The sequence below is a fragment of the Neophocaena asiaeorientalis genome, unplaced genomic scaffold, assembly GCF_003031525.2.
Source record: "Neophocaena asiaeorientalis asiaeorientalis breed wild unplaced genomic scaffold, Neophocaena_asiaeorientalis_V1.1 scaffold449, whole genome shotgun sequence".
In the NCBI taxonomy this organism is placed as follows: domain Eukaryota; kingdom Metazoa; phylum Chordata; class Mammalia; order Artiodactyla; family Phocoenidae; genus Neophocaena; species Neophocaena asiaeorientalis.
The window spans coordinates 2,344,465-2,359,061 of record NW_020175027.1 but is presented as its reverse complement, the minus strand read 5'-3'; positions in this window follow the sequence as shown (position 1 = coordinate 2,359,061).

Genomic DNA, 14,597 nt, shown 5'->3' with positions numbered 1-14,597 from the left:
GTGGGAGCCCAGAGCAGCCTCTTCTCTCTTTTGTCTTCCTGCACAGCCTGGGCTTGCACCTGATAAAGGCTCAGAGACTGATTACGCAAAACGTTTCCCCAGTAGTGGAAGCCCATTGTGCCCCCCTTGGGTTCCACCCCACTCCCAAGCTTCCATCCTAGAAGGCTCACCCCAGACACCCCATATCTGGAGTGCTGATCTGATCCCGAGGAACAGCTTGTGAGGGATGATATCATGGTTGCTGGGAGGGGCTGCATGGGACCTTAGGGAGTTTTCCTTAAATTGTCATAAAGGAGATGCACATAAACCCATTCTCCTCCCCCTGCCAAGAGCCACAGTTTGTCTCCTGCTTCAAGCCACTTCTCCAGAAATCAGAGTGCCAAGAAGCTGAGAAATCTGGAGTAGAGGGAGGAGGGTGGGCGGGCAGGGAGTGGAGGGGCGTAATTTCTCTGAGATGAAGGCGACACCTAGTGGTTTTGGGGGAAATTAAGGACAATGCCATTTTATTCTTAGGTACGATAGTTTATTGAACACTGGCTGCCTTGCACAAGTTATGGGGGTGAATACAAAAAGCTGAATGACAGACTTACCTTTGAGGAGCATACAATTGGAACCCCTGGGGCACAGAGGCCAAAGGCAAGCCCCCCAACAACGTCTCTTGCCCTCAACCTGGTAGAAATGAAAACGTTAGGGCAGCTCTTTCTTTAACACAGATGGATTAACTCCAGTTCCAGCTCCTGACACTGTTAGTGTAAAGAAATTTTGTCCTATCTGAGCAAGGAAAAGAAGGATACAGACCAGTCAAAAGGGTGATGGGACAACCTGAAAAAGACATGGCTCTAATTTCAGACCCAATCCACCAAATAATACTTTTCAAGCAACTACACACAGTTTAATGAGAGAAGCAAATCCAAATGACACAATCTCTGCCAGAATTACAGAATTTCAGGGCTAGGAGGAATCTTATAAGTAATATTGTTCACTCCCCTCATTTAAAGATAATTGAAAACTGAGTCTCAGAGAGGGAAGTCCCATAGCTTCCTACCCCGCCCCTCTCCCCCAATCCTACATGGCTTTTTAATAGCAGAGCAGAGACTAGAATCCAGGTTTCCTGGTCTCTAAGGTGGGGCTCTGTACAGATATTCTGCTGACTCAAGGAATTTACCATGTGAGGCTGTGCTTAGAGTGTAATGGCCACTAAAGACCCAGAAGAGTCTCTCTGGAACACCTGCAGACCCAAGTGAGGACCAGACACCACTGTTGCCCAGACTCCCCAGACAAGTTTAAATGCATGACATGTCATTTCAAGCATCTTGCCCCTTCCCTCTTCCTTCCAACTGGCCACTAAGACTAGAAAGTGGGAAAGGTCAGGGAAATAAAAGTTAATCACTTAATGCTGTTTCTTATTAACATCCAATGAAAGTTTTTTGTTTTGTTGGTTTATTTGTAGGGAGAGGCTGAAAATATTAGATAAATGAGATCAATTATCTATTTATTCCAACTATCTAATTATGTCCTCACTGATATGGACAATAAGATTTTGTCTGTATTTGGTGGCCCTACTGCTACCCATACAAAGCCTGGGAAACCTAAAGGTCCTGCTGGCCTGAGCAGCACCCAGCTAGGAGCCAACTTTATCTCTGTAGAGTTGGTAATGCCTCTCACTACTTCACAGACACCATCTATAATTTCTTCTGGGACAGGGCCAGCCCAAACACCTCATACCTGATCCAGAACTAAACTGTGGAGCATCAATTAGCTAGCTGCTAGAAGCTATGGTAGTTTCCAAGTTGCCCTCTTCCTTAGTGCAAAGAAGTCCTGAGGCCTGTCACACTCAGGCCAAAGGATCCTCAAGACTCTTGCTGAGTTCTGAGACTGACATGGGATTCAGGCTCATGCCAATCTCCATGTCAAGCCCTGATGCCCCAAACAAACTCCCAGTTCAGTACTGAACTTGTAACCTCCCTGATTTCACAGCTAACTCTGGACCCTCCGGTTTGCTCTACACCAAGACTGTGCCTCCAAGCCTATAGGATTCCAGAGAAACAAAACACCTTCCAGTCTTCTCTCTGCTTAACCAACCTGACTTGCAGAAAAAGGTTTTGACTTACATGTGATTGTCTCCTGCATACAAGACAGGTCCAAGAGAACCTGCCAACAGAGGGCAGAGAGCAGCCGCGGAAAGTAAGATAAAATAAGGCAGAAAAGATACATTTTCAAATGCAGCATTTCAGTAAGGGAGAGGGAGAGGCAGTATAAAAAAGAAACACAGTGGGAATTCCTTGGCGGTCCAGTGGTTAGGACTCCTCACTTTCACTGCGGAGGGCGCAGGTTCAATCCCTGGTGAGGAAACTAAGATCCCACAAGATCCCACAAGCCACACGGCTGCAGCCAAAAAAAAGTTTAAAAACAAAAACAAAAAAACAACATACTGAAACATATTAAAGGCAAAAAAAAGACCTTACTAAAATTCTGCATTATTTCTTTTAGCCCTAGTGAGGGAAAGAGAGACTCCTGGAAACAGGTCAAACCCCCATTATTGCTCATGTGGCCCACTCCCCTCCCCCTCCCGACTCCCCTCACCTTCCACACAGCAGCACACAGCATGGTTCTAGACCTTGGGTTCACCTTCTCATCATGTTCAATATCCCCAAAGAGCTGCTATTATTGTTTACAGGGTCAAGGGTTTTTCACTTTGAATTCACACACAGTTTTCTTGTATAAGTTAAAAAAGTTTTAAAATTTAAAATATTTTCAAATCAAATCCCAGCTTCTAACTTACCTGTCTGGATATGTATTCTGAAAGTTGAAATGATACATACTGTGAGGGCCACAGATATCAGTTTTGTGAAAAGACGGTCCGGAAGAGCAGTGTTTTCCATGGAAAATGCTTCCTGGAGAGCCAACGATGCCTAGAAAGCAATTTAAGAATTGTCAGGAGAAGCCACCATACGCATTTATCTCCATGATGATTCAAGCTCCAGGTGAACCCATTTTTTCATCCATCTGCTCCCTCCAAGCCTGGACCAGCACCTCTGTGAGTGTCCAAGAAGGTCCCAGTGGTTCCCATTGCTCTTCCACACTTGGCCTGTTCTCCCAGGTTTATATACCATTTCCCTATGTTCCTGTTCTCACCCTTCACCATTGTTAACATCCCCAGTAATGACTTACCACCCCTTGGGAGCATCTGATGCCATAAAGTCTTAAATATAATATTCTCGGTTATATTTCCTTCTCTACTCTACTTAAAATTATACTTTCTTCGCAAAATCTTTCACTGAGAAAAAGTGGCAGGTGTTCCCTCACCTTTTAAGTCCTGCTCAATTTACAAATATCTCACATAAAAAGAAGCAAAGGAAACATAATCTTCTAGATCTAAACAACAGCTTCTAGAGAATGGAAATGTATTAATCCCTATTTTAATCTTCTGCTCTGCTTAGAATTTTCTAGAGAAGCCAAAGACTGGGACAGGAGGAGAAATCTGAAGCAAGATTTGACAAAACTATACTCATTTTACATGGTTGAATTACGTCATAGAAAACAAAAAGAGTAGCTACAGTGGCAAGGTAGGATTGGTTGGCAGACAGACTGAAAGCAAGAAGATAAGTTAAGAGGCTCCTGGAGAAATCTAAGCTTGAAATGCTAAGCACCTGGTCTAAGATGATGGAATAGTAATGGAGAGAGAGAAACAAATACAAGATGATTTGAAGGAAGAAACAACAGGACTTGGTGGCAGACTGGATCCACAGGTGAAGAGGAAAGAGTCAAAGATCCCTCTAAGGCTGGGGTCACAAAGGCACAGGCCCTCCAGGGCCATGCAGGAAGTGTAAATGTGAGAGGCAGCTGGATGGGGATTCACAAACCATGAAGGCCCTGCTCCATCTAGAGTGGATGCTACCACTCTGGGATGGAGCCCAGAGTCGCCAGTTCTTACAGTTTTTCCTTTGGACTGTTTTAATGCCTCTGCGACAGGTCTCTGGACCTCCAGTCCCACCTCTCTCTAATCCATCCTCTGTGATGACAGGTTCAGATGCCAGAATGACCCTTTTGAAACAAAAACCTAATTATGTCACTTCTCTGCTTGAACTTCTTCAATGGTTCCCCATGGAAGCTGTGCTTTTCACAGTGATATTTTTAGCAGCAAAACCCTTCCTTCAAACAAAAGTTTAAATGTAAAACAGAAAAGAAGCCCAGGTGCTCCAGGAAAAGTAGTAGAAGTGAGCCCAGAAATCCACAACCCCTGCCCTTCATGCCCTCTCAGAGAGAGCTTCTGAGCCCTGAACCTCTGGGCGGTAGCCTTCAAGCAAGGGGAGTACAGAAAGATTTTCCAAGGGCTATGTATATACAGATCGTTTCAAGGGAATCCATTTCCAGGCCCTAGTCTTCCATATGTACTCTTTCCTAAAATTCATCTTCTGGAGAATGAACTTGGGCTCACATAGTCCTTCCCCCGCTTTACAAAAGAAAGGCATGTCCCTTGCCGCCAAACCTTACTATGATGAATTGTTCTAGAGTGTAAATACTGGGGCACACAACAAAGGGATATATAAATGAAGATATTGGTTAGGGAAATGTTTAAAGATTAATCAAGGGGCCTTAAACTAATGGGGCTTCTTGCCTTCCTTACCATATACATATTTCTGTTAAGGGTAAAACGTGGCATTGTTAATGGGGTGTTTAGCCCATGCTGGGATTCTCTACAATTGGCACAGCCAAAGGAAAATACATTAGTGACATACTTTCTTTTAAAAGTAACTGGTACCATTGTAAAGCAATTATACCCCAATAAAGATGTTAAAATAAATAAATAAATTAAATAAAAAATAAAAGTAACGAGTACACATTTGAATTTTACCATATATAAATTATACCTCAATAACCTGACTTAAAAAAAAATGTAATTGGAAAGTCTTACGGGCCACAAAAAAATTCAGATACACTGAAAAAACCCATGGATAAAAAATTCAGTAACTTATTTCGTATTTGGCGTGCTCTATTCAATAAGATAGTTCAAAGTCTACTTTGTCAAATCATCGTGAAATATTTTTTATGATTATAGTCAATCCTCAGCTTATTTCAACTTATAAAATGATTAGTATTTTCTATCTCCTGTTAACAATACATAAATGTAAACTTGGATAATAAACGTTAGGTTTCAACTTAAAACTGTGTGAGGAGGCTATTGTTATTTTAGGGAGCTCATGAGCAAAACATCTGAGCTCTGTGGCTCCAAACAACACTTTGGAAACCAATGGCTACATAGTGGCTCTCGATCCTATCAGACCTAAGTCTCCATTCTTCTAATAAATATTTTAAATAACAGCACCTTTACTAACCTAAAACGAAATTCATAGATAATACAAGCTATCTATACACATAATTTCAAAACACCAATAAAATGTCCTAAATCTAATATAAAAGAGAAATAAAAAACAATAACTTATAATAAAATAATAGGCATTTCAATACATAAATGATTGGACATGACCATCATAGAAGACTTACTGAAGCACTCAGATTCTTGCACCTAATTGTAAGGAATGAGTAAGTTAGGGTTTAAGAGAAGTAAGATCAGAAGCCATTCCTTTAAAAAAAAAAAAAAAACAGATTAAACACCAGTGTTAGGATAAGTAACAACAGACCAGATTTATTTATATATGACACCCTATACAAATGTTTAGTGGAACATTCAAAAATCATGCAGAACTCAAGTCATTTGACATCCAAAATGTATTGCCAGTGTTGAAGTACAAAGATTAGCAAGATAAAAAGCCCTTCTCAGACTTCCCTTCGTGGTCCAGTGGTTAATACTCTGCACTTCCACTGCAGGGGGCACGGGTTCAATCTCTGGTCAGGGAACTAAGATCCCGCGTGCAGTGCAGTGCAGCCAAAAAAAAAAAAAGTTCCTTCTCTCATAAAATACATGACCTAGTGGGGTACACAGGTATCTTCTTAAAGACAATATATTCTTTTTTGTTTTAATTTATTTTATTTATTTATCTTTGGCTGTGTTGGGTCTTTGTTTCTGCACGGGCTTTCTCTAGTTGCAGCGAGCGGGGACTACTCTTCATTGCGGTGCGCGGCAGTCTCATTGCGGTGGCTTCTCTTGTTGCAGAGCAGGGCTCTAGGTGCGCGGGCTTCAGTAGTTGTGGTGCGTGGGCTCAGTAGTTGTGGCTCGCGGGCTCTAGAGCTTAGTTGCTCTGCAGCATGTGGGATCTTCCCAGACCAGGGCTCGAACCTGTGTCCCCTGCATTGGCAGGCAGATTCTTAACCACTGCGCCACCAGGGAAGCCCTAAGATGTCGTTTTTAAAGCAGGTAGTTACTTTCTACCCTACCCGGCTAGTTTGTATATTCTACAAGGGAAAATTTTCTTTCATGTTTAATCTTTGTACGTCAACAGGGGCAATACATTTAAGATGTCAAATAAATGTTTTCTCAACGAACAAACAAGAGTACAGATGGAGGGATTCACTTTACAGAAAAAGAAATATATCCTCTTAGACTGCAGGGGAAGATGGAACAATGAATTCAGCGATGGATTTAGTGATAGATAAATGTAACTATTGGTTGAGCATTGAACTCAGCTAGGTATAAACATTGCCACCCACCCCATCACAGTCTTCATCTGTGCCTTGACATGTCTCCTTCCCACTCCTCACAATAGCACAGACAGATTCCACAGCTCCCCGCTCCTTTTTAGTTATGTGACAATTCAGTCCAATCCAATTGATTTAAACTCCAATCTCAGGTCCAACCCAGAACTCGTCTCCTTCCCTCTTCCAGCCCAAGCCTGAGCCATGGCTGAAGGAACCTGAAGTGGGCAGGAGAGCATGCTCCCTCCTGTGGCTTCTCCTCCTCTTCTACTTCTCTAGAAGGTCCTCTACAAGGGGTCTAGCTCTACAGGGGCTGGGAACCAGGAGGAGAGCAGAAAGGGAAGAGATAACTGTCTCCTCACTTAATAAGGTATCTGTCATCACAAACCACTGTTGGCTGTGGATGACAGGCCACCAGAGCCTGTTGTTTGACAGATGTCAAAATGCCAGGTCTCTTATAGGGCACTTGTGAGGCCTCTCCACTGAGCTGTGCCCTAGTGGAAACAATCCCGCTCCAGGTCACCTCCTTTAACCCTCCTAGCTTCTGTCCAGCAGGCAGCCTCTTGCATGGACTACCAGCAAGATGGCTCAAGCCCAGCTATCTTCCTCAGTATCCCCGGAACCACGAGAAACTCACATGTCCTTGCTAAGCCAAACAGAAGGAATATAGGCTATTCTACCGCTAAGCCCCTGTCTTTCACGCCTAATTGCCTTTCTTCTTCTCAGATAAATGCAGAGCTAAACAAGTCCACTGTCTAAACACAGAGTCTAGTCTAGAGAAATCAGCCTCTCTTTCCTGTAGACTCTCTTTTATACCCTCCTGCTTGGTTTGGGGAGCAAAAGGAGGGGGAGGTACTCCCTGGTAGGCTCATGACTCCCTCCCTTGAGTCCTCTTACACCTCACACAGACTAGGAACAAGGTGAGGTGATGAGGGATGGGTGGGGTTAGTGGTTAGAGGTACCAGGGCCAGTTCTGCTATCTCTTTGTAAGCCCTCGAGAGGGTGACTGACCCCAGCCATTAGCTGCTCTCTCCAGAATGTGTGGTGCTTAGTGTTTCTTTGTCCCCATTTTTAGACCCTAGTCACCAATTCCAGGGCAACAGGAAAAATTCGACTCAATATCTTCTATAATATGACAAGTTCTATGAAATAAGGGGCTCCACTGCATGCCTTAATGAAGATGCAAAATCATCTTCTGAGTGAGGGAAAGAACTAGGAGTTGAAGGTTCAGGCAGAATAAAGAAAGAAGACAGAGACAGGCTGGGGGTAGAACATTGAATGAAAGCCATGGACACGTTCTCTCCCTACCCCCCACCCCCAAAAGGCACATACATACATTACACACAAAAGTTTGCATATCGTTTTGGGGACACATGGACCCAGGATCTTCTGAGACCCTTGAAGGCCAAAGGACCCCAGATTAACAAGTCTTAGGCTAAGAGAAAGCAAGCAGGAGGTGAGAGTCCAGTGTTCTCTATGTAGGAGGAAGGGGTGGTATTTATGCAGATAAGGCAAATCCTGAAAGGTCAGACATTTAGGGACGTGCATACACCCAGAAGCAGTCCACACCAGATGTCAGTTTTCTAAATGACATGTTTTGTCCAAACTATTCTGATTGGTTAGCACTGTTCAACTTATTTTTCCATATCATGCCATGATACCCACTTACACACAGATTTTCTTTTTCGATTAAATAGGTACTACAGTACAACGTGGTTGGTTGAATCCGCAGACGAGGAACCACGTATGGAGAGCCACCTCTACAATTATACATGAATTTTAAACTGCCTGGAGGGCTGGTGCCCCTAAACCCCATATTACTCAAGGGCCAACTGTACATATATACATATTTGGATGAGAATAGGGCTCTAAAAACAACAGGTGTGCTACATATGACTGCAAAGACCCCATGTCAGTAGATGAGATGGTCACTGTCTTCAAACACCTGCTAGGTCCCTGAGAGAGAAAAATGGAGCAGTGATGTGATGCCAGTCTCTGCCAACAAACGGCAGCTGAGAACATGTCCGTCAGCTACTGAAAGTAACTAAACTGTCTAACAAAAAGGGCCGAGAAGATTGCCCACTATCTGCGATTCAGAAGAGAAGAACCCTGATGTTTTTCTTTCAAATCTAAGCTTTACGCTAGTCTGACAGAGGACAAAGAAACGAATTCCAGGATCCCCAGATTAAAACCTACTTATGATGAAAATGAATGTAAAAGTACTTTGTAAGTTGTAAGGCATTATATAAATGTTAATTATTATGGTAATTATTACGGATATTTCCTACCCAAAAAGGAACTAGACCCCACCATCAGCAGTTTGAGGTCACAGCCCGGAAAGGTGAAATGTTTGAAGACAATGAGTCTGCTTGTTTTCATAGCAACTGTGCAAAGGTCTTCAAAATTTTCATCTCCTCACTGAAAAGTCTAAGAAGAGGAGCCAGTCAGTGATACATGCCCAAAAGAGAGTTTAGGAATTCGGTTAAATTCGGTTCAATATAACAAATATTTATTGAGAGGACTTCAGAGGACACAAAAATAAGTCAGAATATAGTTGCCTGCCTCACCCACCCTCAAGAAGTGTACTACTAACTAGGAAGGGACAAAAGCCAGTTTATGTGGCAAAGTGGTGACGGGCTCCTTCCTGCGCCCACTGGCCCAACCCACCCATTCAGTCCTTGGCCTGTTTCTTATCAGATCCACACCGCTCCCTCTCCAGCGAGGCTGACATTCACAGACTGAGCCCTTGGCTCCCGGATCCCTGCTGAATGCTGTCAGCGAGGGGCACTGACAGAAGAATGTCAGAAGGAAGCCAGAGCCAGTGTTTCCTCCGCTTCTCCCTCTGCCTTGGCCAGCATCTCCCGCAGAAGCTGTGTGTCCCCTGTGGCTGCAGCTGCCCTCAGGCAGGCGCTCCCCAGTTCCAGCATCTAACTCATCCTTGTTCCTTCAGCCCAGGGATGATAAGACGATTCCTGCTGTTGCTAATCTCTGGGTTGCCTCGCCTTCCCTTGAATGGCTTCCCAGCTCTTCCTTCACATTTATGGCTAATTTTCTGGATGAAATTCCCTCTGATTTAAATACTTAGAGTGATTTCTGTTTTCCTGGCTGGACCTCGAAATGTGGCAGCTAAGCCAAAAATGAACTGACTGCTATTGAGAGCAAAGACCCCGATTCCAACATTGCTAAATTCAAAGCTCACTGCTATTGGTGTGAGTTCAGACTGAGTTACACAGAGGAATGAAGAGACAGAATTGATTTTCCTCTTCTCCCAAAAGAACACAGGAAATCAGGAGAGAAAAAGAGTTGGGGAAAAGAGAGAGAAAGGAGCATTATGGACTCACTTCCCTGTCATCAGGATAATTTGGGGAAGGGGCCGCTGACAAGGGCAAGGACAATCCCCCCCTTAAAATTCGGATGAGTCAAAGAGGAGACTAGACCTGTACAGGGCCAAATTAGGGTCTTTAGAAACCCCAAACACTGAAAGATTATGGTATTCCACCCGCCAAAAAAATTAATAAAAATAAAATCAGTCCTTTACACTTATAATATAATACAATGTAAATATAAAGAAGTACAATAAATTTGATTTTTTTCCCACAGTAACTACTTTCACATTTAAAAAAATATATCAAAATCTTTTCCTCCAAATCTATTTTGTGGCCCTGCTTTGCTGGTGCCCTAAGCACACATCTAGTCTACCCATTGGATCATCCAGTGATGGACCTGGGCAGCCTGCCTTGTCCAGAGGTCCAGTGGCCAGCCTCTCAGGGATGGTGCATGTACTCTTATGGGGGGTGCAGGATGCTGGAAGGCTGAGTCTCCTAAGGACCCGGGAGTGGAGAGAAGGGATTCTTAAATTCATATGGGCCCAGAGGGAACTGTAGGCTTTAGAAGGGAAAGTGAGCTGGAGTGCCAACCCTAAGAGTCTCTGAATGAGCAAGGGGATGTGCAGGGTTCACCTGCTGGCGGTGAGGTAGACAGTGGACATGTCTCTAAGGAGTTATCTATGCATCCATCAAAACCACCACTGGCCATCATCTTCTCAGAACCAGCTATTGGTACTCAGCCATAAAAAAGAACGAAATAACGCCCTTTGCAGCAACATGGATGGACCTAGAGATTTCCATACTGAGTGAAGGAAGTCATACAGAGCAAGACAAATACCATATGATATCACTTATATGTGGAATCTAAAAAAATGGTACAAATGAACTTATTTACAAAACAGAAATAGAGTCACAGATGTAGAAAACAAACTTATGGTCACGGGGGGTGAAGGGAAGAGGGATAAATTGGGAGGCTGGGATTGACATATGCACACACTACTGTATATAAAATAGATAACTAATAAGGACCTACTGTATAGCACAAGGAACTCTTCTCAATACTCTGTAATGACCTGTATGGGAAAAGAATCTAAAAAAGAGTGGATATATGTATATGTATAACTGATCCACTTTGCTGTACACCTGAAACTAATACAACACTGTAAGTCAACTAGACTCCAATAAACATTAAAAAAAAGGACTAGCTATGGGGAAAGGAGAACGTGACAATCTGTTGCAGAGGGAGGAAATGACCAAGATGAGACTCATAACAAGGATACAAGCCTCCCTACAAGTGCCTGGCTTGCATCCTTGAATTGAAATTCTGAAGGATAGAACTAAACTGGTAGAATGCCCAGAGATATATACCTGAAATGCACAAGAGTAAGTTTTCCTCTCTCAGTGGAGAGGGGGGGATACCAGTTCTAAAAACAAAAGTTAAAATCTCTACACCTCCAAGTCTGTGACTTGTGCAATCTATACCAATTACACATTTATCCACTTCCATGATTTTAGCTAGTGCCAGAGGTTGATAATACCTAGATTTCTATGTCCAGCTTTACTTGCCTTCATGCTCAGGTGATTCCTTCTGCCAAGAAAACCCTCCCCACTCCCATCCCATATTTCACAAATTCAAATCCTAACCCTTCTTCAAGGTCTGGTTCAAATATTGCTGCCATCTGTTAGAGAACTGTCTTTCACCTGAACCCTCGCGGTGCTCTATCTGACCTCTTCTGCGAGGCTTTCGCTTTCTGCCTCATATTAGAGTAATGAGGGTACATCTCATCCCTCCTGTGAGGCAGTAAGCTACTTGAAAACAGAAGACATGTTTTATTCGTTTTTGGATCCTCTCAGCACCTACGGTATTTGTTGATGGAAAGAACAGTATCCTTCGGAGTCTAGATGATCACTCCCAAGATGATGCCTTTAAAAAACTGTTTCTGAAACTTCACTTTTGATGCTGCCTTCAGCCAGTTTGAGACCACACGAGAAAATCAGGCTCATCAATGACTACTGCTAATATTTATTCTGTGCCGTATGCCAACTACTGGGCCATGCGTTTTGCATCTAGTTGTCTCATTTAATCTGCCTAACAACTCCCTAAGACAGGTACTATTATAGTGCTCATTTGGTAAAGACTCTGAGGCCTAGAGGCATTAACCAATTGCCCAAGACTATCCAGTTAGTAAGTGACAGAACTGGGATATGGCCACTTCAGGGTCACATCTACATTCAGTCAAAAACTGTACTACCAAGATGGATCATTCACCTTGTTAAAACACTTCTGTTTTAATAAAATTTATCTTCGAAGAGTATTTGCCACCAACAAATATATATATGCACACACACACACACACACACACACATATAAAATGGCTATAAAACTGAAATAACAATGAAGGACTATTTTTTCACCTATAAAAAAGGTTTTTTGAAATAATAATACCTGACGCTAGCAAGTGGGTAGGAAAATGGTACTCTCACATACTACTAGTAAGAGTACAATCTGGAACAAATTTAGAGAGCAACTTGGTGATTTCCATCAAAAGCCGTTAAAATATTTTTACCATTAACCCACCAATTCCACTTCAAGAATTTTAGCTAAAGAAAACAATCATAGATTTAGCTTCAAAGATACTCAATACGGCACTGTTTGTAATAATGAAAAATTAGGAAAGACCTTAAGTTTCTAATAATAGGACATTGTATAATTAAATTATGTTACACTCATACATTAAAATCCAAGCAGCCCACTAAACATGGTTTCAGAGATGTGTGATATCAAAGATTGTTCATGATATAACATTAAGTGAAAACAGAAAGTTGGAAAATGTATGGAATGAGCCCAGTTTCATTAAACACACACATACACACATATAAATACATAGTAGACACCTGGGATGATATAAATCAAAATGTTAAGAATCACTATCTTTTGGGGATGAGTCAGAATTTTACATATAACTGTATTTTCAATGATTATGTATCACTTTTATAATAAGAAAAAATTAGATAAGGATTAAAAAAAAAAGGTATCACAGGGATGAAAGGATACCAAAAGATGTTTCTTCAAATGTCACTGAAATAGGTCTGTAGTTTCCATTTAACAAATATACCATTCCAAACTGATGGAGCTTTTTTTTTTTTTCGGTATGCGGGCCTCTCACTGCTGTGGCCTCTCCCGCTGCAGAGCACAAGCTCCGGACACGCAGGCTCAGCGGCCATGGCCCCCCGGCCCAGCCGCTCCGCAGCATGCGGGATCCTCCCAGACCGGAGCACGAACCCGCGTCCCCTGCATCGGCAGGCGGACTCTCAACCACTGCGCCATCAGGGAAGCCCCTGATGGAGCTTTTATATACAAATTAACCAGTATATTTATTTAAAAAGACATATTACTTTAAAACACTTTCTACCTCTTTTATACAACCCCACCACAGTTAGTATTGCGCAGGCTCAGCGGCCATGGCTCACGGGCCCAGCCACTCCGCGGTATGTGGGATCTTCCCGGACTGGGGCACGAACCCGTGTCCCCTGCATCGGCAGGCGGACTCTCAACCACTGCGCCACCAGGGAAGCCCTCAGTAAATACTTGTTTTATAGAATTGAATAGTCTAGTGTAAAATTTTTATAATCGAGATGAGGAAGAACCCAGTGAAGCTCCTACTTTACAGGGGACAGTAAGTTCCTCTACTATACTTCGAACACATTTGACACTGTCAGCCAACACCTTCTTCTTAAATCTCTTACCATGGCTTCCACCACAGCTCATCCTCCTAGTCATCCTTCCATCTCAGTGTCCACTGATCGCTCACTGTGGTGTAGATCCTCTTCCTCCTCTGAACTGTGGCCATCCACCCCAACCCCCATCTCCCCACCAACGCTCTGGTCCTCCGCTTTTGGCATTCTTCTTCCCATAGTCATTTCCTCGGAGAGTTCATCCACGATCATGGCATGATCTATCACCTCAATGGAGATAATTTCAGGTGGAACATGACCTTGTTTCCCTGGGTGTGGGCATGTGTGCTGTCATTGCTACATGTATAAGGCATTTTGATATTGCACAACAGTAATGATTAGAATTTTACAGTAAAATTTACCAAGGAAAAGACTGCTTGGAGGAACTGAGGAAGAGTTGTTGGCATCGATGGCCGTAAACTACTTCCCCCGTCCCATAAAGTAAACCAAATAAAAATACACAAATGGGGACTTCCCTGGTGGTTCAGTGGGTAAGATTCCACGCTCCCAATGCAGGGAGCCCGGGTTCAATCCCTGGTTGGGGAACTAGATCCCTCATGCATGCCGCAACTATGAGCCCGTATGCCACAACTAAGACCTGGTGCAGCCTAAATAAATAAATAAATATATTTTAAAAATACAAACAGAAAAAGTCAGCAAAGCATGTGTTTAAAATTCTCAGGTTAATGGTATCATACTTTGTTTGGGGAAGGAAGAAACTAAGTAAATGAAATACTTAGCCTACAAAATATTTTTTAAAGGTCCTAGATTCTATATTTATAAAACTCACTTATATGAACAAAGCACATATTTTTATTAAGCATATCTTTGTTTTTTATTTTTCTGGTGATCAGTCCTAGTCAGCTGGTCACATTACTCTTTGGACTCAGCTTCAAGATGAATCTTCTAACCGCTTCCCTCCCCTTCCAATCAGATTTTTGC